Below are 24000 nucleotides of genomic sequence, written 5' to 3' on the forward strand. Positions count from 1 at the left end.
ATTGCAAGTTTTGAAACCACGACCCTAACTAACTTTTGCTTTATACACAAAACGACATAAGCAAAATCAAATAATAACGTTGAATTCATAACCCAAATGCACAAATTGTTATCATTAGACAACAGGACTAAGCTCAAATTATTTTCCCTCTTGACGCCTCTTTCCCACTCAGACTCTATCCACACACGGTGTTCGGAGGGATTCGTGCTACATAACGTATTTAAATTTTGATCTGATTTTTTAACGCTCTAATATCTTTCAATGATAATTTCTTTTCATGAAAATGGACCAATGTTGTCTCATACATACTCATGTTTACAAAGTGAAATATAAAATAATCACCAGTTCCCCCCCCCCCCCAATACTCCATTTATTAGTAGAGGAAGAGAAGAAGGAAAGAGAGAGAGAGAGAGAGAGAGAGAGAGAGAGAGAGAGAGAGAGAGAGAGAGAGAGAGAGAGAGAGAGAGAAGGAAGAGGAGAATTCAACACCAGACCAAAGAAAGCCTGTTGCTGTTTTGCTGGATAACCGGGGGACGTCAGTGGCAGGATACTCTCTTTCTATCCTGCCTGTCTCGGAACCCCAAACCGAGAGGTAGTCCTGAATCGGAAGACACCCAAGAGGAAGGATCCTCAACGGAGTCGATTTCTTAGGGCTTGACCCGAAGCAGGACTCTCGGAAAACCCGAGTCTCTTTACTTTAGGTTATCCAGGAAGATACAGACATCACCGCCATTACTCATCGGAAAATATTCTCCATTTAAGAAGACTCAAACATTTTATGCAAAGTTCATAGATTTGTTGATAAATTCATAATTTCTTATAAAGGTTAATGATTAAAAATTTAATTGCCTTTAGTACTAATTATTATTACAGCTATTTATAAATTTTAGATATTTTTATTCATCAAATAAATCAGTAATATGATGGGCGAGGAGAGGCACCCAAGGAGATACTACTGCTAGAGAGTTATTTGGTTCTGTGATTGCAAGATAGTACTACATTGGATCCCTCTCTGGTTAGAGCTCATTTTTCCTTTGCCTAATTTTCGAGTCAACACAATATTAATCTCTCCTTCAACTGTTAAAGGCCAAGACTGAATAACTATATTTTTATTCAAATTTGATTTGAAATAAAATAGTTTATTTATAATGAAATAAAATAGTTTATTTATAAAATCATTTATTAAAGATTTGGTGTTTATATACTGTACATAAGATGAAGAGAATATAAATAGATGGAGAGTTGACTAGAGCGGCCTACCCTTCTATACAATGGGAATGATGAGATTGAAAGAAACACACAGTTACTTGAATAGCTGAGCCAATCTATAGTCTATGATTTGCAATGAGAGCATAGCTGTTAGGAACCTTGTTTTCACTTTTGGCTCAGCAATAGCTTATTCGGAGGCAGCGGGTTCCCTGGTGTGTTGCAAGAAGTCTGATATGATTAAAACATATTATTATTTACAAGAACAATATCATGTCAACCTTTCAGGGGTCGAAAATTTAGTCTGAACTCTGTGTCACTGAGATGTGCTTTAAAGATAAAAGACTTTTCACTTCTATATATTTGTTAGGCCAATAGATATTTCCATTCCTTAACTTGAATATCCAACCTAGAATATCCTTCGAACAGTCACAAATAATTTCCTAGATTTCACTATAACTGTTGTTTGTTGGTAACTATGACGGTATAAGTTCAAACAATACTGTATTTATAGACCATGTTTGATACAATTCTTTAGACACTTCCATTTCACAGAATTTGAAGTGTGAAGTGGATGATGAATGGAGAAGTATTGATTTAAAAGCTCAATATAGATACGACTGGCGAAATGTAACCGGGCCTCTTTGTGTCAATAGCCGTAGATGACGATATATATATATATATATATATATATATATATATATATATGTATATATTGATATATATATATATATATATATATATATATATAGACACATATATATATATATATATATATATATATATATATATATATATATATATGTATATATATATATATATATATATATATATATATATATATATATATATATAGATATATAGACATATTTATGTGTATATATATATGTATATATATGTGTATATATATATATATATATATATATATATATATATATATATATATATATATATATATATATGTATGTATATAAAATGTATTTTAATTAAAACTTCAAAATGTAAAAAGTATTAAGACTGGTCGTATTCATTTGAAAAGTAACTACACTAAAATAGTTTATACAGTAATCCTTTATCCACTAAAATAGATCGTATTTGGTGCTATCAAAGAAACACAGGAGAAATATAAATGCTGGATTTTAGAATATTGCACAAATGCAATGATGTTCCTGCTGACTGTAATGTCAAGTAGGCCTGCAATGCAACACTTAAAACATATAGATGCAGAAGCTGCAATGTAAGATAGGCCTACAATGCAACGCTTAAAGCATATAAAACATTTCAAAGGCAATCATGATGATGCTGTTACTCTTGAAGAATCTTCTTCAACCAAAAGAGCAGGCAAGAAAAGGCACAGTCCTTTAGGCCTACGCAATACGAGCTGGCGGTTAACTGACTGTTGTGCAAACTCGCTTACTAAGCCATTTTCTAATCATTCTTTCTAGTTTGGCAGTTTTCCTTATTTCTTCATCTGTGGCTTTGATCTAACTGATTAATGTCTGAAACTCTTCTTTCTTGTTGCTACTCCTCTTACTCCCAGCAACTTGCGCACAAGTCAATTATCTCCTCGATTTCAGGGACAAAAATGCTCATACAATAAGCTATCCCATATAGAAATGATTAAATCCCCTAATGAATATATATTATTTTGATAAATGTATAATTCACATTAGTTTTGGAATACAATTCAGATTTAATCCTTAGATAATCACATAGATATTTAAGATATCGATATATGATAAAATTATTTTCATGGGTATTTTGCGTACAGGTTCTAATAGCAGCAATCTCCGATGTTTGTTCGCCATTTTCTATTATTTTTGGTATCAACCATTATCAATATTAATAACAGCGACGTATTTTTCATTATAGTTTCTATTATTTTTGGTATCAACCATTATCAATATTAATAACAGCGACGTATTTTTCATACAGTTTCTATTATTTTTGGTATCAACCATTATCAATATTAATAACAGCGACGTATTTTTCATACAGTTTCTATTATTTTTGGTATCAACCATTATCAATATCAATAACAGCGACGTATTTTTCATAGCCTAAAACAGGTATAGTGGTCTTGGGCCTTCTTCCCAATCTTTATTGATAATTTTACCGTAACCAAATGTCTTTCTTGAGGAGAGTCTAATAGTGAATATATTATTCCATTTCTTTTTACCCCGATTTCGGTTGTGATTAAATCAGCTATGGGAACCTATTATGCTTTTCCAACCATTTATTTATTTCATGACCGTCTTCTGCAATTATACAACACATCATCTTTTTTAACTCGTTCTCTTCATGTTCCAAAATGTTTTGTATTACTTTCTTTGCACAGGTCCCAAACATCATCTCTGTATTTTCTCCTGAAATTTGCTTTCATTTTGAGCAAGTTTATCCTTTTCTCATAATTAGATAGAAATTTGAAAGTGTCCATAATGGAAAGAAACTTGGATTGGGCTAATTGTCAGAATGTGTGCATGTGGATGGAAGCCTAGATGAAATGAGAGCATATAATCCAGTGGTTCTAACCTTTTCCAATTCTTGCCATAGTCAACGTATTCTAATGTATATATATATATATATATATATATATATATATATATATATATATATATATATATGATACAGTGAAACTGTGAAATCAATGATTTCATGAATTCACTAAACGTTAAAGTGAATACGTGTAATCACTGTGACCGACAATGAGTACATGTAATCAGTATAAATTTCAGTGATTTCATGTAATCACTGAAAACGTGGATCAGTGATTACAAGAAGTCACCGAAAGAACTAATTACGTTGATAAAAATTCATTGTTAATATTTCATTGGTATAGAATGTAATTTCAGTTATTAGGATGTGATGTTTAATGTTCAATCACCATAATCTATTACACTATTATTAGTATATTCTTCTTCAGCTTACGAGCATTCACATCGTTGGGTAGTAGGTTGACCGGGACACCAGCCACCCGTTGACATACTGTACTACCGTTAGAGAGTCAATAAGTCTTTTGACTGACCAGACAGTATTACTTTGGTTACTGCTCATTTTGCCTTTGCCTACATAGACACCACATAGTCTGGCCTATTCTTTCCTCATTCTCCTCTGTCCTCATACACCTGACAACACTGAGATTTCCAAACAATTCTTCTTCGATCAAGAAGTTAACTACTGAACTGCAATTGATCAGTGGCTACTTTCGACCTGTCAGCATCTCTTCTATTAAAAGTACACTCCAAAATGAAACCAATGTTGTCTGGTCTTGGATTAGAGATATCTTGCTTAAGACACTCAGGCATCCTATTCGTTCTGTGTTGTCTATATATATATATATATATATATATATATATATATATACATATATATATATATATATATATATATATATATATATATATATATACATATATATATATATATATATATATATATATATATATATATATAAATATAGATATATATACATGCAGATATAGATATATATATCATATTAACGTTGTTTTCTGATCTCAATTTTTTCATACTGTTATTCACTACTTCTTATAGCCTATATAGCTTATTTCCTTATTTCCTTTCCTCAATGGTTTATTATCCCTATTGGAGCCCTCGGGCTAATAGCATCCCGCTTTTCCAACTTGGGTTGTAGCTTAGCAAGTAGTAGTAATAATAATAATAATAATAATAATAATAATAATAATAATAATAATAATTATATTAACAATATTAATAATAATGGTTGATGAATGTAATCCAAATTTGACATCAGAACCCAACATGGCGGTCCGGGGTTCCCTATTAATACCAGCATTTAGGCTTGGGTGTTTCTGGACCTGCACAAATTTAAAGTCGTTATCTTCCGTCCCGGCAAGAAGCAAATCCTTGATTTCGCCATTGTCATGTTCTAAGGATCCCTCACTTTTTGGGTGGCGTGGTTTTCCATGGACAATGACTAGATTTTGACACATAGGATTTTAGGTCGGTAATAATTTCAGCTGTGAATTCACTATACTTATTACTTTACATGGTGGATGGAGGTGTGAAACCTCTAGTACCTGGTATGCTACTTCGGCTGCTCGCTTTGATATCACTGCATGGAAAACCACAAATTTGGTTAAATGATCTTGATAAACCATTGTCCATTTGTAAGAATTCTAATTCATGTCATTGAGATCAAGTTACGCCCAGGATGCAAATTCATGAGCCCAAATAAGGTGAACTGCGACACCTACGTACGCTGCTCAGCAAACTAGAAACACAGGGAAGACAATAGACTCTGGGGCTATTGCGACTGGCTATTTAGCTACTCGGCAAACTTGGCTCACAGGGAAAATACTTGACTGGAATTTATTACGGCTGGGTATATATTTTCTTAGTTTGAACTCAGAGCACACGGAAAATAACAGATTCAAGTGGTTATTTAACTACTCAGCAAACTAGAATGGCATGGAAAACAGCAAACTCTCGTGGTTATTATGATTGCCTAATTAGCGGCCCAATTTATCATGCTCTTAGTAATATTTATAAAACATATGTGAATAATTTAGTAGGAGCTAATTTAAAAAAATGTAATATGAAACATGCTTTTGTGAAATGTCAATATCTCTTATACATTATACGCATTAAGGATTCTTATCATTTTATGATGATATATAAATGAAATGAGACACCTATTTTGGTATCCTGACATCCCAAAACCATTTGAAAAAATTAAAACGTTTTAATTTTGAAAAACAAATATTACACACTTTTTATTATTATTATTATTATTATTATTTGCTAAGCTACAATCTTAGTTGGAAAAGCAGGATGCCATAAGCCCAAGGGCTCCAGCACGGACAATAGCTCAGTGAGGAAAGGGAATAAGGAAATGAATAAACTAGAAGAGAAGTAATGAACAATATAAAATATTTTAAGAACAGTAACAACATTAAAATAGATCCTTCATATATAAACTGAAAAAAACTTTAAAAAAAAGGCAAGAAAATGAAAAAAAAAAGGGTAGAAAAGATTCCTTAAGTGTACCCTAAAGCAAGAGAACTCTAACCCAAGACAGTGGAAGACCATGCTATAGAGGCTATGCCACCATCCAAGACTACAGAACAAAGGTTTGATTTTGGAGTTTCCTTCTCATAGAAAATCTGCTTACCATAGCTAAAGAATCTCTACTACCTTTACCAAGAGAAAATTAGCCACTGAACTATTATAGGCAGTTAATTCTAATAGCCAGGCCTTCTCCATCATGAGGCTCAATACTACACAGTTTTCTAGAAGTTTTATTCCAGCTGTTACCAAGTTGTGGAATGATCTTCCTAATCGGGTAGTTGAATCAGTAGAACTTCAAAAGTTCAAAGTTGAAGCAAATGATTTTATGTTGACCAGGCTGACAGGAGTCTTTTTTATAGTTTATATATGACATATCTGTCTTTACGTTGTTACTGTTTTTAGAATGATTTATTGTTAATTAGTTCTCATCATTTATTTATTTCCTCATTTCCTTTACTCACTAGGCTATTTTTCCTATTGGAGCCCATGGGCTTATAGCATCTTGCTTTTCCAACTAGGGTTGTATAATAATAATAATAATAATAATAATAATAATAATATACGTAACTGTTACTCTTACAACTTTTGTTCTCTCAGAAGGATACCGAACTTTTAAGCAAATCATAAATGAACTTCACTTTTTAACCAAATCAGTCAGGGCCAGTCACAAGAAGTAAATCAGTTTTAAAATATAAACTGTTCTTACAAATACACTTCTCTTTTTTCAAATTAAACACAAACTAATATTAAAAATGTTTGAATCACTATTAACGTTTGAGAGAAAACTTACTGGCTGGATAGATGGTGTTGAGAGGACTGTTGGACGTTTGGCTCTCTCTCTCTCTCTCTCTCTCTCTCTCTCTCTCTCTCTCTCTCTCCTATCCAAACGTTGGAATTTGCGTGTATTTGTGTATTTCAAAGAATTATATGTATGTTTTAATAAGTTGTTGCGGTATACCATTCATTTCAACTATAACATTTTTATTATCAGTCTTAATCATTATCTATTAATTGGTTCATTAATATCTATAAAAAGTTTCGTCTTTTGAGATTTACTTATTATTTAGTTAGACCCAACTTGTGAAGGTTTAAGCGCCCAGTTTGCCCCTCCTTGCCCTACTGTTATATGTGACTTGAAGTTTGCACTTCTGATTTTATCATTCCTATTAAGCCTATAGGCCTAGAAATAAAATAAAGAAAGATGAATACTACATCGAGACTGTGGAGAAATTTCCCAAATCGTACTTTATGGCCAGATAGATGCCCTTTATAAGTTGCAAGATTTAATGCAAATATTTATTGTTGCTACCTGACATATAGCCATGCCCTAGTATGTTATAACGCCAAGACTACAGAGCCCTTTTATTATTATTATTATTATTATTATTATTATTATTGGTGCTGCTGTTGTTATTCGAGATACGTTGCTATTGTAGAATTTGTTCAATATAGGAGTGGCTGAATATGTGTGACCCGATTATAGACTTCAATTCATAAAGTAAAATGAAATAATACAGGTAGAATTAATTACATTTCTAATAGCGAACATAACACGCCACCTCGCTTATATATTTTTCATTATTTCTTCTCCCTGAATAAAGCCCTCGAGAGACCTATGTAGGCAACTTTGACTATAAGCTAAGCTTTGGCTTATAATAATCTATTGCAATTTTCGAAACCACGGCCCTATCTAACTTTTGCTTTATACACAAAGCGATATAAGGAAAATCAAATAATATTTTAGAATTCATAACCTAAATGCATAATAGTTATCATTAGACCACTGGACTAAGCTTAATTATTGTCCCTTTTGACGCCCTCTTCCTCACTCAGACAGTTCCAGGATAGTCTCACGGAGTCACGGTGTTGAGAGGGATTCGTGCTATATCAACATATTACTTTTTGTTCTGAAATATTCTTCTAGCACCAATTCTTTTAACGATCAAGTATATTTCAATCATAACTTTTTCTATAACAGTTGACCAACGTTGTCTCATACATACGCATGTCTACAAAGTGAAATATAAATATCAATACTAAGTGGCAAGTTATGAACAACGCTTGTCCGATGCAAGGAAAAAAAAAGTATCACCAATTTCCCTCACCCAATGGCCATGTGTTAGTAGAGGAAGAGAAGAAGGAAAAGGATAAGAAAGAGTTGATGGAGAGAGAGAGAGAGCGAGAGAGAGAGAGAGAGAGGGAGAGAGAGAGAATTCAACACCAGACCAAAGAAAGCCTGTTGCTGTTTGGCTGGATAACCGGGGGACGTCAGTGACAGGATACTCTCTTTCTATCCTGCCTGTCTCGGAACCCCAAACCGAGAGGTAGTCCTGAATCGGAAGACACCCAAGAGGAAGGATCCTCAACGGAGTCAATTTCTTAGGGCTTGACCCGACCCAGGACTCTCGGAAAACCCGAGTCTCTTTACTTTAGGTTATCCAGGAAGATACAGACATCACTGCCATTACTCATCGGAAAATATTCTCCATTTAAGAAGACTCAAACATTTTATGCAAAGTTTATAGATTTGTTGATAAATTCATAATTTCTTATAAAGGTTAATGATTAAAAATTTAATTGCCTTTAGTACTAATTATTATTACAGCTATTTATAAATTTTAGATATTTTTATTCTTCAAATAAATTAGTAATATGATGGGCGAGGAGAGGCACCCAAGGAGATACTACTGCTAGAGAGTTATTTGGTTCTGTGATGGCAAGATAGTACTACATTGGATCCCTCTTTGGTTAAAGCTCATTTTTCCTTTGCCTAATTTTCTAGTCAACACAATAATAATCTCTCCATTAACTTTTAAAGGCCAAGACTGAATAACAATATTTTTATTCAAATTTGATCTGAAATAAAATCGTTTATTTATAAAATCATTGATTAAAGATTTTGTGTTAATGCACTGTACATAAGATGAAGAGAATATAAATAGATGGAGAGAGTTGACTCGAGCGGCCGACCCTGCTATACAATGGGAATGATGAGGTCGAAAAAGCAGACAGTAACTTGAATAGCTAAGCCAATCCGTAATGTATGCTATGCCTCACCCCAGAACCTGAACCTGAGCCTAAATGAGAGCATAGCCGTCATTAACCTTGTTTTGAATTATGGCTCAGCAATAGCCTATAAGGAAGCAGTGGGTTCCCTGTTGTGTCGTAATAAGTATAAAACGATTAAAATTGTTATCTAAAAGAACAATATCGACCTTTCGGGGGTCGGAAATTTAGTCTGAACACTGTGTCACTGAGATGTGTTTTAAAGATAAAAGACTTTTCACGTTCAACTTCAATACTCCATTTGTTAGGCCTATAAGTATTTCCATTCCTTAACTAATATATTAAGCCTAGAATATTCACCGAACAATCACAAATAATTTCCAAGATTTCACTGCAACTGTTGTTTGTTCGTAACTATGTCTAAAGTTTAAACAATATTTTTAGACAATGTATAATACTATTTTTGGAAACTTTCTCTTTACAGAATATATATATATATATATATATATATATATATATATATATATATATATATATATATATATATATAATATATATATATATATATATATATATATATATATATATATATATATATATATATATATATATATATATATATATAATGCAATTCAATTTAAAGTCTTCGTGATATGGACATATTAAGACTGGTCATTTCTATTTGTGAAAAGAAACTTCACTAAAATAGATTTTCTTAATGGAAAAAAAAGTCCTCAGAATCTGAAGCAGAGTCTGTAATTCAGGGGAAATTGCGTAATCGTTTGCACTCTTGAATTGATGGTATTTGCTGCTATTGGAGAAACACAGGAGGAATATAATTGCTGGATTTTAGATTACCTCCATAAAAGGCACGATGCTCCTGCTGACTGTATTGTTAGGTAGACCTACAATGCAATGCTCTATCGATGCAGAACCTGTGATTTCATATAGGCCTACAATCCAGCGCTTAAAACATAGATGCAGAAGCTGCAATGCAAGATAGGCCTACAATAAATGCTTAAAACATATACAGTAGATGCAGAAGCTGCAATGTAAGTTAGGCCTACATTGCAAGGTTTAAAACATATAAAACATTTAAAAGGAATTTATTCTTTGATATCGCCGCACTTGAAGAATCTTCTTCAACCGAACGAGGCGGCAAGAAAGGACACAGTCCTTTAGGCCTACGCAATACGAGCTGGCGGTTAACTGACTGTTGTGCAAACTTTCTTACTAAGCCATTTTCTAATCTTTCTTCCTAGTTTGGCACTTATCCTTATTTCTTCGTCTGTGGCTTTGATCTAATTGATTTTATTCTTTTATTAGCGTATGTAAATTGTTTATAAATACTCGAAACACTTGGGATTTTCTCTTCTTTCTTGTTGCTGCTCCTCTCACTCCGAGAAACTTGCTCAGAAGTAAATTACCTCCTCGATTTCAAGGACAAAAATTATTTTCATGGGTATTTTGCGTGCAGTTATGAATAGTAATGGGGTCCTGAGATTTGCTTGGTGTCTTTTATTTTTGGTATCAACCATTATCTCTATTAATAACAGCGACGTACTATTCATAGCCTAAAACAGTTTTAGTGGTCTTAGGCCTTCTACTAAGACTATTGCTTATTTTATCATAATTAACTGTCTTCCATGATGAGAGTTTAAGAGTAATTATGTTATTCCATTTTACCCTGAATTCGGTTGTGATGGAAATAGTTATGGCAACCTGCTATGCTTTTCCAACCATTTCCTTGATTCATGGCCGTCTTATGCAATGATACAACATAAACACTCTTGTAACTCGTTCTCTTCATGTTCCAAAATGTTATGTATTACTTTCTTCACACAGGTCACGAGCACCATCTCTGCATTTTCTCCTGAAATTTGCTTTTATTTTGAGCAAGTTTCCTTTTTCTCATAATTAGATAGAAATTTGAAAGTTCCTATATTGGAAAGAAACTTTGGTTGGGCTATTTGTTAGAATGTGCGCTTGTGGATGGAAGCTAAGATGAAATGAGAGCACATAATCCAGTGGTTCTAACCTTTTCTAATTATTGACATAGTCAACGTATTCTAATGTATATATATATATATATATATATATATATATATATATATATATATATATATATATATATATATATATATATGCATATTTGGAACTGTACTAGTGTCAATAAAACATATTTTGGGGTTTGTTGAAGATGATTCCTGTGTTAAGGATCTTCCTTCCTGCATAAGATAAAACAGAATGATTTTGTCTCTAAAGGAAAAGTTAATATGCTGGAATTTTGGTTCCAATCTTGCGATGTTTTTCGATTGTTTAGAATAATTTCATTCCTTTTTATGCTGCATTGGTACCAAAATAAGAAAAATAACTTTTGTCATCGAAACTAAATATTTCTTTAAACCAAATTTTTGTATAAATGACTTGTGGGGCAAAAGGAAATAGTGTCAAGATGGAAGATAATAACAAAAAATCTGCATCCGTTTGAGGAATGCAAATAAAGACTTGTTGGTTCTTGGGAAGAAGACTAGTTTGATTTCCTCATATTCTATTTTTCATTTTACAGTTCATCCACTGAAAAAATTTTTGCATTTTAAGATGCTGATTAAAGAATTTCAAAAAATGTCCCGTAGTCAAGAGGAAACTGCAAATTTATTTTTTTTTTTTTTCAAAACAGATGCAATTTTGATAAGTGATATACTTTTAAATCATAACCCTCTGTGAATCATTAGGAACTTTAATATATGAATATATTGTAAAAATTTTTGTTGATTATTATGAGAGCCAATAGCTCATGCATTGCTTTCTTTCATATTACCAGTAATTTTGTTTCTTGTTTTTTTCTTTTTTTTTTTTTTAGATAAAGTTTGTATTTTATTTTATTTTACGTTTTGATTTGATATTTTCTTCTTTTTTTATAGATGATAACATCGTTTATTTTTTGCAAAAAATATTTCAGAGATGATAACATCACTCTATTTTAAAAATATATTTTTTTAGATATTTTTATACGTATTACTTCCTTTTTTTCATTAATTTCATATAGTATTTTTTCTTTTTTTTAAAGGTGGTAACATCACTTTATTTCGATATATATATATATATATATATATATATATATATATATATATATATATATATATATTCCTTTTTTTATATGTTGTTAGGATATCCTCTACTTTAGTTTGCTCTCGTATCCATATTGAAAATAGCTTATGTTCCAAGGCTTTAGTAAGGGTCGTGTGAAACTAGCTTATGTTCCAAGGCTTTAGTAAGGGTCGTGTGAAACTAGCTTATGTTCCAAGGCTTTAGTAAGGGTCGTGTGAAACTAGCTTATGTTCCAAGGCTTTAGTAAGGGTCGTCTGAAACTAGCTTATGTTCCAAGGCTTTAGTAAGGGTCTGAGTTAATATTGGTAAGACCATCTCATTAAATACTTTTCTTTTTAGAGAAAGTGGCAATTTACTTTCATTATCAAATTTTGTCTACCAAGAAGAAATGACCATGGGCAGGACATATAATAAGGATGACAGACAGTAGATGGACATTAACAATAACAGAATGAGTCTTCAGATATTGTAAAAGAAGCAGGGGAAGGAAGAAAAGTCGAGGAATTGACGAACTAAGAAAATTTGCGGGTGTGGACTGGTACACAAAGACCATAAACAGGCAAAAGTGGAATGACACGTCAGAGGACTTCATTATGCTGTGGACCAATAACTCCTGATAGGATGATAGTTATATATGTATATATATATATATATATATATATATATATATACATATATATATATATATATATATAATTAATATTATTATGATTATTATTATTATTATCGTTATTGTTAATATTATTTTTATTATCATTAATATTTTTATTATTATTGCTATTTTCGTTATTATTATAATCATTATTATTATTATTATTATTATTATTATTATTATTATCATTATTATTATTATTATTATTACGACTTGCTAAGCTACAACCCTAGTTGAAAAAGCAGTCTTCCCCCTATCCAGAATGCACGCTTGACTTTCATATATATATATATATATATATATATATATATATATATATATATATATATATATATGTATATATATGTGTGTATATATATATGTATATATATATATATGTATATATATGTATATATATATATATATATATTTATATATATATATATATGTATATATATATATATATATATATATATATATATATATATATATATATACATATATATATATATATATATATATATATATATATATATATCTGTATGTGTGGGAATAAGTGCTGAACAGCAAATTATTAAATGTATAAATATTAAACTGTTAAATACATTTAATGTCAATATTATTGGATATAAGAATCATGTTAAAAATATTTTCACAAATCAGCATGTTTCTAACTTCAAAATATATTTAGAAAAATAATAAAATAAAAATTTAATTTTATCATATATTAGATGTTTTAATGTATATACAAAAATGTAACATATAATTTGTTAAGGGAATATTTCTTTATAAAAGGAAAAAAATGTATGTTAAGAAAATGAAATTGTATTTTCATTATAAAAGATAAAAAAAAAATTATTTAAAATTAATAATAATTATAACAGAAATTGTAGTGATAATAATGAGAAAAAGTAACGAAAATGATAATGATGATAATAATAATAATAATAATAATAATTACTTGATACGCCATGTAAAATCACTATAAGAAAGAATCTAGCTATTGACTGAATACCTATCATTTTGGATTTATATATATTTTTTTTTTTACGAAAACTGCAATATATATGTGAGGGAGTGTCGCATATATTATATATATACCACACGCACACACACGTATATATTGACCACTGATATGGCGATGATGAAAGCATTAGGTGTTCCAGGGCGGTCCACCAATCCAAGTCCTGAACATACCCAACGCTGCTTAACTCCGCTGATCGGACGAGAACGACGACTACGTATGGCTGCTCAGATCCCAAGATAATTTGACTTGGAACTTCTATTTATATCTCATTTTCTTCTTCCTTGACGAAAAAAGAAAGAAATTGCATTTTAGTCTGGTTATTATTATTATTATTATTATTATTATTATTATTATTATTATTATTATTATTATTATTATTTTCCTCAATAATTGGATTTCATTAAAGGGCTCAAACACACAGACAATATGAGGTCATATCATGTTACAAATGCATATAGAACGTGCGTACAAAGGAATATGTACTTATCTATTTATCTATCTATCTATCTGTCTCTGTGTGCATCTATCTAACTATCTATCTATCTATCTATATCTACCTATCTATATATCTATCTATCTATATCTACCTATCTATCTATCTATCTATTTATTATCTGTGCATAAATCTAAATATCTATCTATCGTTATATCTATCTCTACCTATCTCTCTATCTATCTGTCTACTATCTATCTGTATCTATATATCTATATATCTGAAAATCTATTTATCTATCTCTACCTATCTATCTGTGCATAAATCATAATATCTATCTATCGATCTATCTATACCTATCTATCTGTCTATCTATCTCTCTATATATCTATATATCTCTACCTATCTATCTATCTATCTATCTACCTATATCCATCTATCTCTACCTATCTATTATCTATATCTACCTATTTATCTCTATCTATTCATCTATCTATCTATCTACCTAACTTTGTATCTTCTATCTATATAAATATGTATCTATCTATATCTATCTATATATCTATCTACAATGTATTTATTTATCTATCTATCTCTATCTATCTATCTATATATCTGTGCATCTATCTATCTATTGATATATATATATATCTCTACCTCTCTATCTATCTATCTGTCTATCTATCTATCTTTCTGTGTATCTATATATCTATCTCTATCTAAAAATCTCTATCTAAATATCTATCTATCTATCTATCTATCTGTGCATCTATCTATCTATATATCTCTACCTATGTATCTATCTATCTATCTATTTATCTATCTATCAACCTATCTATCTATCTATCTATCTATCTATCTGTGTATCTAAATATCTATGTACATATCTTCGTATCTTTTATCTATCTATCTATCTTTGCATTTATCTATCTATCTATCTTTGTATCTATCTATATATCTATCTATCTATCTATATATATATATATATATATATATATATATATATATATATATATATATATGTTTGTATCTATCTCTCTATCTATCTATCTCTCTGTGTATTCATCTATCTATCTATCTATCTATCCATCTATATGTTTATCTATCTATCTATCCATCTATATCTATCTATCTATCTATCTATCTATATCTCTATCTCTATATATCCATCTATCTATATATCTATCTATATCTCTATATATCTATCTATATATCTGTGTATCTAAATATCTATCTACATATCTTCGTATCTCCTATCTATCTATCTATCTCTATCCATCTATCTATCTATCTATCTATCTGTGCATTTATCTATCTATCTATCTATCTCTCTATCTTTGTATCTATCTATATATCTATTCTCTTAGACCCAACTTGTGAAGGTTTAAATGCTCAGTTTGCCCTTCCTTGCCTTACTGTTATATGTGACTTGAAGTTCGCACTTCTGATTTTATCATTCTTATTAAGCCTATAGGCCTAGAAATAATATAAAGAAAGATGAATACTACACCGAGACTGTGGAGAAATTTCCCAAATCGTACTTTACGGCCAGATAGACACCCTTTATATGTTACAATATTTGATGCGAATATTTATTGTTGCTACCTGACTTATAGCCATGCCGTAGTATGATATAAGCCCGGACTATAGAGCTATATCATCATCATCATCATCATCATCATCATTATTATTATTATTATTATTATTATTATTCGAGATACGTAGCTTTTGTAGAATATGTACAGTATAGGTTTGGGTGAATATGTCTGACCCGTTTATAAGACTGCCGTTCGTAAAGTAAAATGAAATAATAGAGGTAGAATTCATTGCATTTCCTATAGCGAAGATAACACACCATTTCGCTGATTTACTCCCCCTGAACCAACCTGCCAGAGATTATGCCTATATTGGCAACATTGACTATAATCTAAGCTTTGGCTTATACTAATATATTGCAAGTTTCGAAACCACGACCCTAACTAACTTTTGCTTTATACACAAAACGACATAAGCAAAATCAAATAATAACGTTGAATTCATAACCCAAATGCACAAATTGTTATCATTAGACAACAGGACTAAGCTCAAATTATTTTCCCTCTTGACGCCTCTTTCCCACTCAGACTCTATCCACACACGGTGTTCGGAGGGATTCGTGCTACATAACGTATTTAAATTTTGATCTGATTTTTTAACGCTCTAATATCTTTCAATGATAATTTCTTTTCATGAAAATGGACCAATGTTGTCTCATACATACTCATGTTTACAAAGTGAAATATAAAATAATCACCAGTTCCCCCCCCCCCCATAATCCATGTATTAGTAGAGGAAGAGAAGAAGGAAGAGAGAGAGAGAGAGAGAGAGAGAGAGAGAGAGAGAGAGAGAGAGAGAGAGAGAAGGAAGAGGAGAATTCAACACCAGACCAAAGAAAGCCTGTTGCTGTTTTGCTGGATAACCGGGGGACGTCAGTGACAGGATACTCTCTTTCTATCCTGCCTGTCTCGGAACCCCAAACCGAGAGGTAGTCCTGAATCGGAAGACACCCAAGAGGAAGGATCCTCAACGGAGTCGATTTCTTAGGGCTTGACCCGAAGCAGGACTCTCGGAAAACCCGAGTCTCTTTACTTTAGGTTATCCAGGAAGATACAGACATCACTGCCATTACTCATCGGAAAATATTCTCCATTTAAGAAGACTCAAACATTTTATGCAAAGTTTATAGATTTGTTGATAAATTCATAATTTCTTATAAAGGTTAATAATTAAAAATTTAGTTGCCTTTAGTACTAATTATTATTACAGCTATTTATATATTTTAGATATTTTTATTCATCAAATAAATCAGTAATATGATGGGCGAGGAGAGGCACCCAAGGAGATACTACTGCTAGAGAGTTATTTGGTTCTGTGATGGCAAGATAGTACTACATTGGATCCCTCTCTGGTTAGAGCTCATTTTTCCTTTGCCTAATTTTCTAGTCAACACAATAATAATCTCTCCATTAACTTTTAAAGGCCAAGACTGAATAACAATATTTTTATTCAAATTTGATCTGAAATAAAATCGTTTATTTATAAAATCATTGATTAAAGATTTTGTGTTAATGCACTGTACATAAGATGAAGAGAATATAAATAGATGGAGAGAGTTGACTCGAGCGGCCGACCCTGCTATACAATGGGAATGATGAGGTCGAAAAAGCAGACAGTAACTTGAATAGCTAAGCCAATCCGTAATGTATGCTATGCCTCACCCCAGAACCTGAACCTGAGCCTAAATGAGAGCATAGCCGTCATTAATCTTGTTTTGAATTATGGCTCAGCAATAGCCTATAAGGAAGCAGTGGGTTCCCTGTTGTGTCGTAATAAGTATCAAACGATTAAAAATGTTATCTAAAAGAACAATATCGACCTTTCGGGGGTCGGAAATTTAGTCTGAACACTGTGTCACTGAGATGTGTTTTAAAGATAAAAGACTTTTCACCTTCAACTTCAATACTCCATTTGTTAGGCCTATAAGTATTTCCATTCCTTAACTAATATATTAAGCCTAGAATATTCACCGAACAATCACAAATAATTTCCAAGATTTCACTGCAACTGTTGTTTGTTCGTAACTATGTCTAAAGTTTAAACAATATTTTTAGACCATGTATAATACTATTTTTGGAAACTCTCTTTACAGAATATAAATATGCATATATATATATATATATATATATGTATATATATATATATATATATATATAAATATATATATATATATATATATATATATATATATATATATATATATATATATATATATATATATATATAAATTTATATATATATATATATATATATATATATATATATATATATATAATGCAATTCAATTTAAACTCTTCGTAATATGGACATATTAAGACTGGTCATTTCTATTTGTGAAAAGAAACTTCACTAAAATAGATTTTCTTAATGGAAAAAAAAGTCCTCAGAATCTGAAGCAGAGTCTGTAATTCAGGGGAAATTGCGTAATCGTTTGCACTCTTGAATTGATGGTATTTGCTGCTATTGGAGAAACACAGGAGGAATATAATTGCTGGATTTTAGATTACCTCCATAAAAGGCACGATGCTCCTGCTGACTGTATTGTTAGGTAGACCTACAATGCAATGCTCTATCGATGCAGAACCTGTGATTTCATATAGGCCTACAATCCAGCGCTTAAAACATAGATGCAGAAGCTGCAATGCAAGATAGGCCTACAATAAATGCTTAAAACATATACAGTAGATGCAGAAGCTGCAATGTAAGTTAGGCCTACATTGCAAGGCTTAAAACATATAAAACATTTAAAAGGAATTTATTCTTTGATATCGCCGCACTTGAAGAATCTTCTTCAACCGAACGAGGCGGCAAGAAAGGACACAGTCCTTTAGGCCTACGCAATACGAGCTGGCGGTTAACTGACTGTTGTGCAAACTTTCTTACTAAGCCATTTTCTAATCTTTCTTCCTAGTTTGGCACTTATCCTTATTTCTTCGTCTGTGGCTTTGATCTAATTGATTTTATTCTTTTATTAGCGTATGTAAATTGTTTATAAATACTCGAAACACTTGGGATTTTCTCTTCTTTCTTGTTGCTGCTCCTCTCACTCCGAGAAACTTGCTCAGAAGTAAATTACCTCCTCGATTTCAAGGACAAAAATTATTTTCATGGGTATTTTGCGTGCAGTTATGAATAGTAATGGGGTCCTGAGATTTGCTTGGTGTCTTTTATTTTTGGTATCAACCATTATCTCTATTAATAACAGCGACGTACTATTCATAGCCTAAAACAGTTTTAGTGGTCTTAGGCCTTCTACTAAGACTATTGATTATTTTATCATAATTGACTGTCTTCCATGATGAGAGTTTAAGAGTAATTATGTTATTCCATTTTACCCTGAATTCGGTTGTGATGGAAATAGTTATGGCAACCTGCTATGCTTTTCCAACCATTTCCTTGATTCATGGCCGTCTTCTGCAATGATACAACATAAACACTCTTGTAACTCGTTCTCTTCGTGTTCCAAAATGTTATGTATTACTTTCTTCACACAGATCACGAGCACCATCTCTGCATTTTCTCCTGAAATTTGCTTTTATTTTGAACAAGTTTCCTTTTTCTCATAATTAGATAGAAATTTGAAAGTTCCTATATTGGAAAGAAACTTTGGTTGGGCTATTTGTTAGAATGTGCGCTTGTGGATGGAAGCTAAGATGAAATGAGAGCACATAATCCAGTGGTTCTAACCTTTTCTAATTATTGACATAGTCAATGTATTCTAATGTATATATATATATATATATATATATATATATATATATATATATATATATATATATATATATATATATATATGCATATTTGGAACTGTACTAGTGTCAATAAAACATATTTTGGGGTTTGTTGAAGATGATTCCTGTGTTAAGGATCTTCCTTCCTGCATAAGATAAAACAGAATGATTTTGTCTCTAAAGGAAAAGTTAATATGCTGGAATTTTGGTTCCAATCTTGCGATGTTTTTCGATTGTTTAGAATAATTTCATTCCTTTTTATGCTGCATTGGTACCAAAATAAGAAAAATAACTTTTGTCATCGAAACTAAATATTTCTTTAAACCAAATTTTTGTATAAATGACTTGTGGGGCAAAAGGAAATAGTGTCAAGATGGAAGATAATAACAAAAAATCTGCATCCGTTTGAGGAATGCAAATAAAGACTTGTTGGTTCTTGGGAAGAAGACTAGTTTGATTTCCTCATATTCTATTTTTCATTTTACAGTTCATCCACTGAAAAAATTTTTGCATTTTAAGATGCTGATTAAAGAATTTCAAAAAATGTCCCGTAGTCAAGAGGAAACTGCAAATTTATTTAATTTTTTTTTTCAAAACAGATGCAATTTTGATAAGTGATATACTTTTAAATCATAACCCTCTGTGAATCATTAGGAACTTTAATATATGAATATATTGTAAAAAATTTTGTTGATTATTATGAGAGCCAATAGCTCATGCATTGCTTTCTTTCATATTACCAGTAATTTTGTTTCTTGTTTTTTTTTTTTTTTTTTTTTTTTCTAGAAAAAGTGTGTATTTTATTTTATTTTACGTTTTGATTTTATATTTTCTTCTTTTTTTATAGATGATAACATCGTTTATTTTTTGCAAAAAATATTTCAGAGATGATAACATCACTCTATTTTTAAAATATATATTTTTAAATATTTTTATACGTATTACTTCCTTTTTTTCATTAATTTCATTTAGTATTTTTTCTTGTTTTTAAAGGTGGTAACATCACTCTATTTCGATATATATATATATATATATATATATATATATATATATATATATATTCCTTTTTTTTATATGTTGTTAGGATATCCTCTACTTTAGTTTGCTCTCGTATCCATATTGAAACTAGCTTATGTTCCGAGGCTTTAGTAAGGGTCGTCTGAAACTAGCTTATGTTCCAAGGCTTTAGTAAGGTCGTCTGAAACTAGCTTTTGTTCCAAGGCTTTAGTAAGGGTCTGAGTTAATATTGGTAAGACTATCTCATTAAATACTTTTCTTTTTAGAGAAAGTGGCAATTTACTTTCATAATCAAATTTTGTCTACCAAGAAGAAATGACCATGGGCAGGACATATAATAAGGATGACAGACAGTAGATGGACATTAACAATAACAGAATGAGTCTTCAGATATTGTAAAAGAAGCAGGGGAAGGAAGAAAAGTCGAGGAATTGACGAACTAAGAAAATTTGCGGGTGTGGACTGGTACACAAAGACCATAAACAGACAAAAGTGGAATGACATGTCAGAGGACTTCATTATGCTGTGGACCAATAACTCCTGATAGGAGTAAAGGGATGAGTTTTGTGAAACGTGCCAGTACGTCCATTGGGGGTAAAAGGGTTAAAACGTTACACTATGGTTTTGCCATAACATTCAAGAGCATTATCAGTAGTTTGAGAGTTCTTTCATTCATAGTCCTATATCAAATAAAAATTTTCCATTTAAAAAAATTACCTATGCTATTAATAAGTCATATCTTAAGAAAAAGTTTAATCATACCACAAAGCACATCTCTAGAATTAGAAGGCTGGCCCAAAAGATCAGTTTTTCAACGAGCGGTGAAATTCTAAGGCAAGCAAGACACTTGACAATTACTGTATGTAGAAAGCGAGAACAATTTAAGGTATGAAGTAATACAGCTAAGACTGTAAAGATGCTCAAAAAAATATATAATACAGCATCATCATGGTTTTAGCCACTGAAAATGGATCATACAATGAAGTTCGCATTGGATTACATGGATCTCAGAACATCCTTTCTTGTCAGCAGTATTTTTTTACAAATTTTCCTTTACATTGCTAGATTTAAAATCAAATTCAATCCAATCTCCTGTAATGCACACTTTCTGCCTTTCTTTCCATTTGGTCTAGGCCTCTATCTATGCTGTTTTCCTCTGTTTGTCTGGGCCTTCTTAGAGGTCCTTATTTCTCTTCGGTTAATCTGGGCCTTCCTGAAGATCCTTGTTTCTCCTTGATATGTCTGGGCCTTCTTAGATGTCCTTATTTCTCTTTGGTTAGTCTGGGCCTTCCTGAAGATCCTTGTTTCTCCTTGGTTTGTCTAGGCATTCATAGAGGTCCTTATTTCTCCTTGGTTTACCTGGGGCTTCTTAGAGGTCCTTGTTTCTCCTTGGTTTGTCTGGGCATTCGTAGAGGTCCTTATTTCTCCTCGGTTTACCTGGGGCTTCTTAGAGGTCCTTGTTTCTTCTTGGTTTGTTTGGGCATTCTTAGATGTCCTTGTTTCTCCTTGATTTGTCTGGGTATTCTTAGAGGTCCTTGTTTTTCCTTGGTTTGTCTGGGCATTCTTAGAAGTCCTTGTTTCTCCTTGGTTTGTCTGGGCACTCTTAGAGGTCCTTGTTTTTCCTTGGTTTGTTTGGGCATTCTTAGAGGTCCTTGTTTCTCCTTGGTTTGTCTGGGCATTCTTAGAGGTCCTTGTTTTTCCTTGGTTTGTTTGGGTTTTCTTAGAGGTCCTTGTTTTTCCTTGATTTTTCTGGGCCTTCTTAAAGGTCCTTGTTTCTCCTTGGTTTGTTTGGGCCTTCTTAGAGGTCCTTGTTTTTCCTTGATTTGTCTGGGCCTTCTTAAAGGTCCTTGTTTCTCCTTGGTTTATCTGGGCCTTCTTAAAGGCCCTTGTTTCTCCTCGGTTTGTCTGGGCCTTCTTAGAGGTCTTTGTCCTACTTCCACATCTACTACTCTAAAAGACCCCTCATCGACTGTTATTGCTGGACAAAGCCATTTTCCCCATTATAAATTTTAAAATTTTCCAGCTTTTGAACAATTAGTCTGTGAATATTAAATTGCAATACCAGTAAAATCTTATCTATACATAAACATGACAAAACTTGGCTTATTGTATCCACACCCGTTAAGGTCTGTCCTTAAAATGTATGGCCCTCCTCTTTATATTACCAAACTTTTGTACTATTTATTCCTCGTAATCATGGACATTTCTTAATACACTTGCTGACATGATGGATACACAGAATCAAGTTCACCTCCTATACCTAGCCCTGTGACCACTTGTCAGTCTACACTTATCCTTGACCAATATCTACTCTTAATTTCCCTGGATTAATTTTCAGTTCCCTCCACTTTATTCCACCCTTCAATATTACCAACATTTCTGATTAAGCTTTTAACTCCAGATTATCTACACAGCCAGTAAAAGTCCCTGAAGCTTCTCTTTCTGTACATTTTAACCTACTGTACTGCATTAAAGTAAACTTGAAGATAGTGTTGATCCTTGACATATATTTCCATTAATCACAAACTCTCAAAATATACCTGCCTCTATCTTTTCTCTGGATCATGTATACAGTTATGAAACATCACTAGTTTAACACATTCTACCTGTACTGAATCAATTTAATCTACTGTACTTTGCTTGTTTGTTTTTTTTGGTCCTTTGTCAGAAGTCTTTTCAAGACTCGAATACGAGTTATAAACTTCCTTTTCACATGGTGTTGTATTTCTCTATGTGCCTCATTATAAAAGACTGCCCTTCGTGTCGTCTCTTCTAGCCTATGATAATTGTTATTTCAATCAGCCTTTCTTTCAGCACTCAATATTCAATACTTCTAATAAACAAATTAATCCATTATTGTTACTTTACACTGTTATATTATAATAGGCTTCTGCAGAGTAGAATATTCTATCCTGAGAATATCCGTTTTTAATATATATTTATGTACTGTAATCACAACTAAGAAACAACAAACTTAGCAGACTATCTTTTTTATGATATAACAGAAAAATGCTCTAAGGAAACAATTCAAAATTCTTTATTAATAGGGAACTAAGCTTCATAATCATCCTCTATAAACATAGAAGACTTAATGCTTTACTACATAGTACTGTAAAAGTTTACAGCATGTGTTACTGAAAATGGGGGAAAATATTTCATTATCTTCACAAACCAAGTTTGTTAAGCCATTCAA

This window comes from Palaemon carinicauda, chromosome 13 (assembly GCF_036898095.1).
Source record: "Palaemon carinicauda isolate YSFRI2023 chromosome 13, ASM3689809v2, whole genome shotgun sequence".
Classification (NCBI taxonomy): Eukaryota; Metazoa; Arthropoda; class Malacostraca; order Decapoda; family Palaemonidae; genus Palaemon; species Palaemon carinicauda.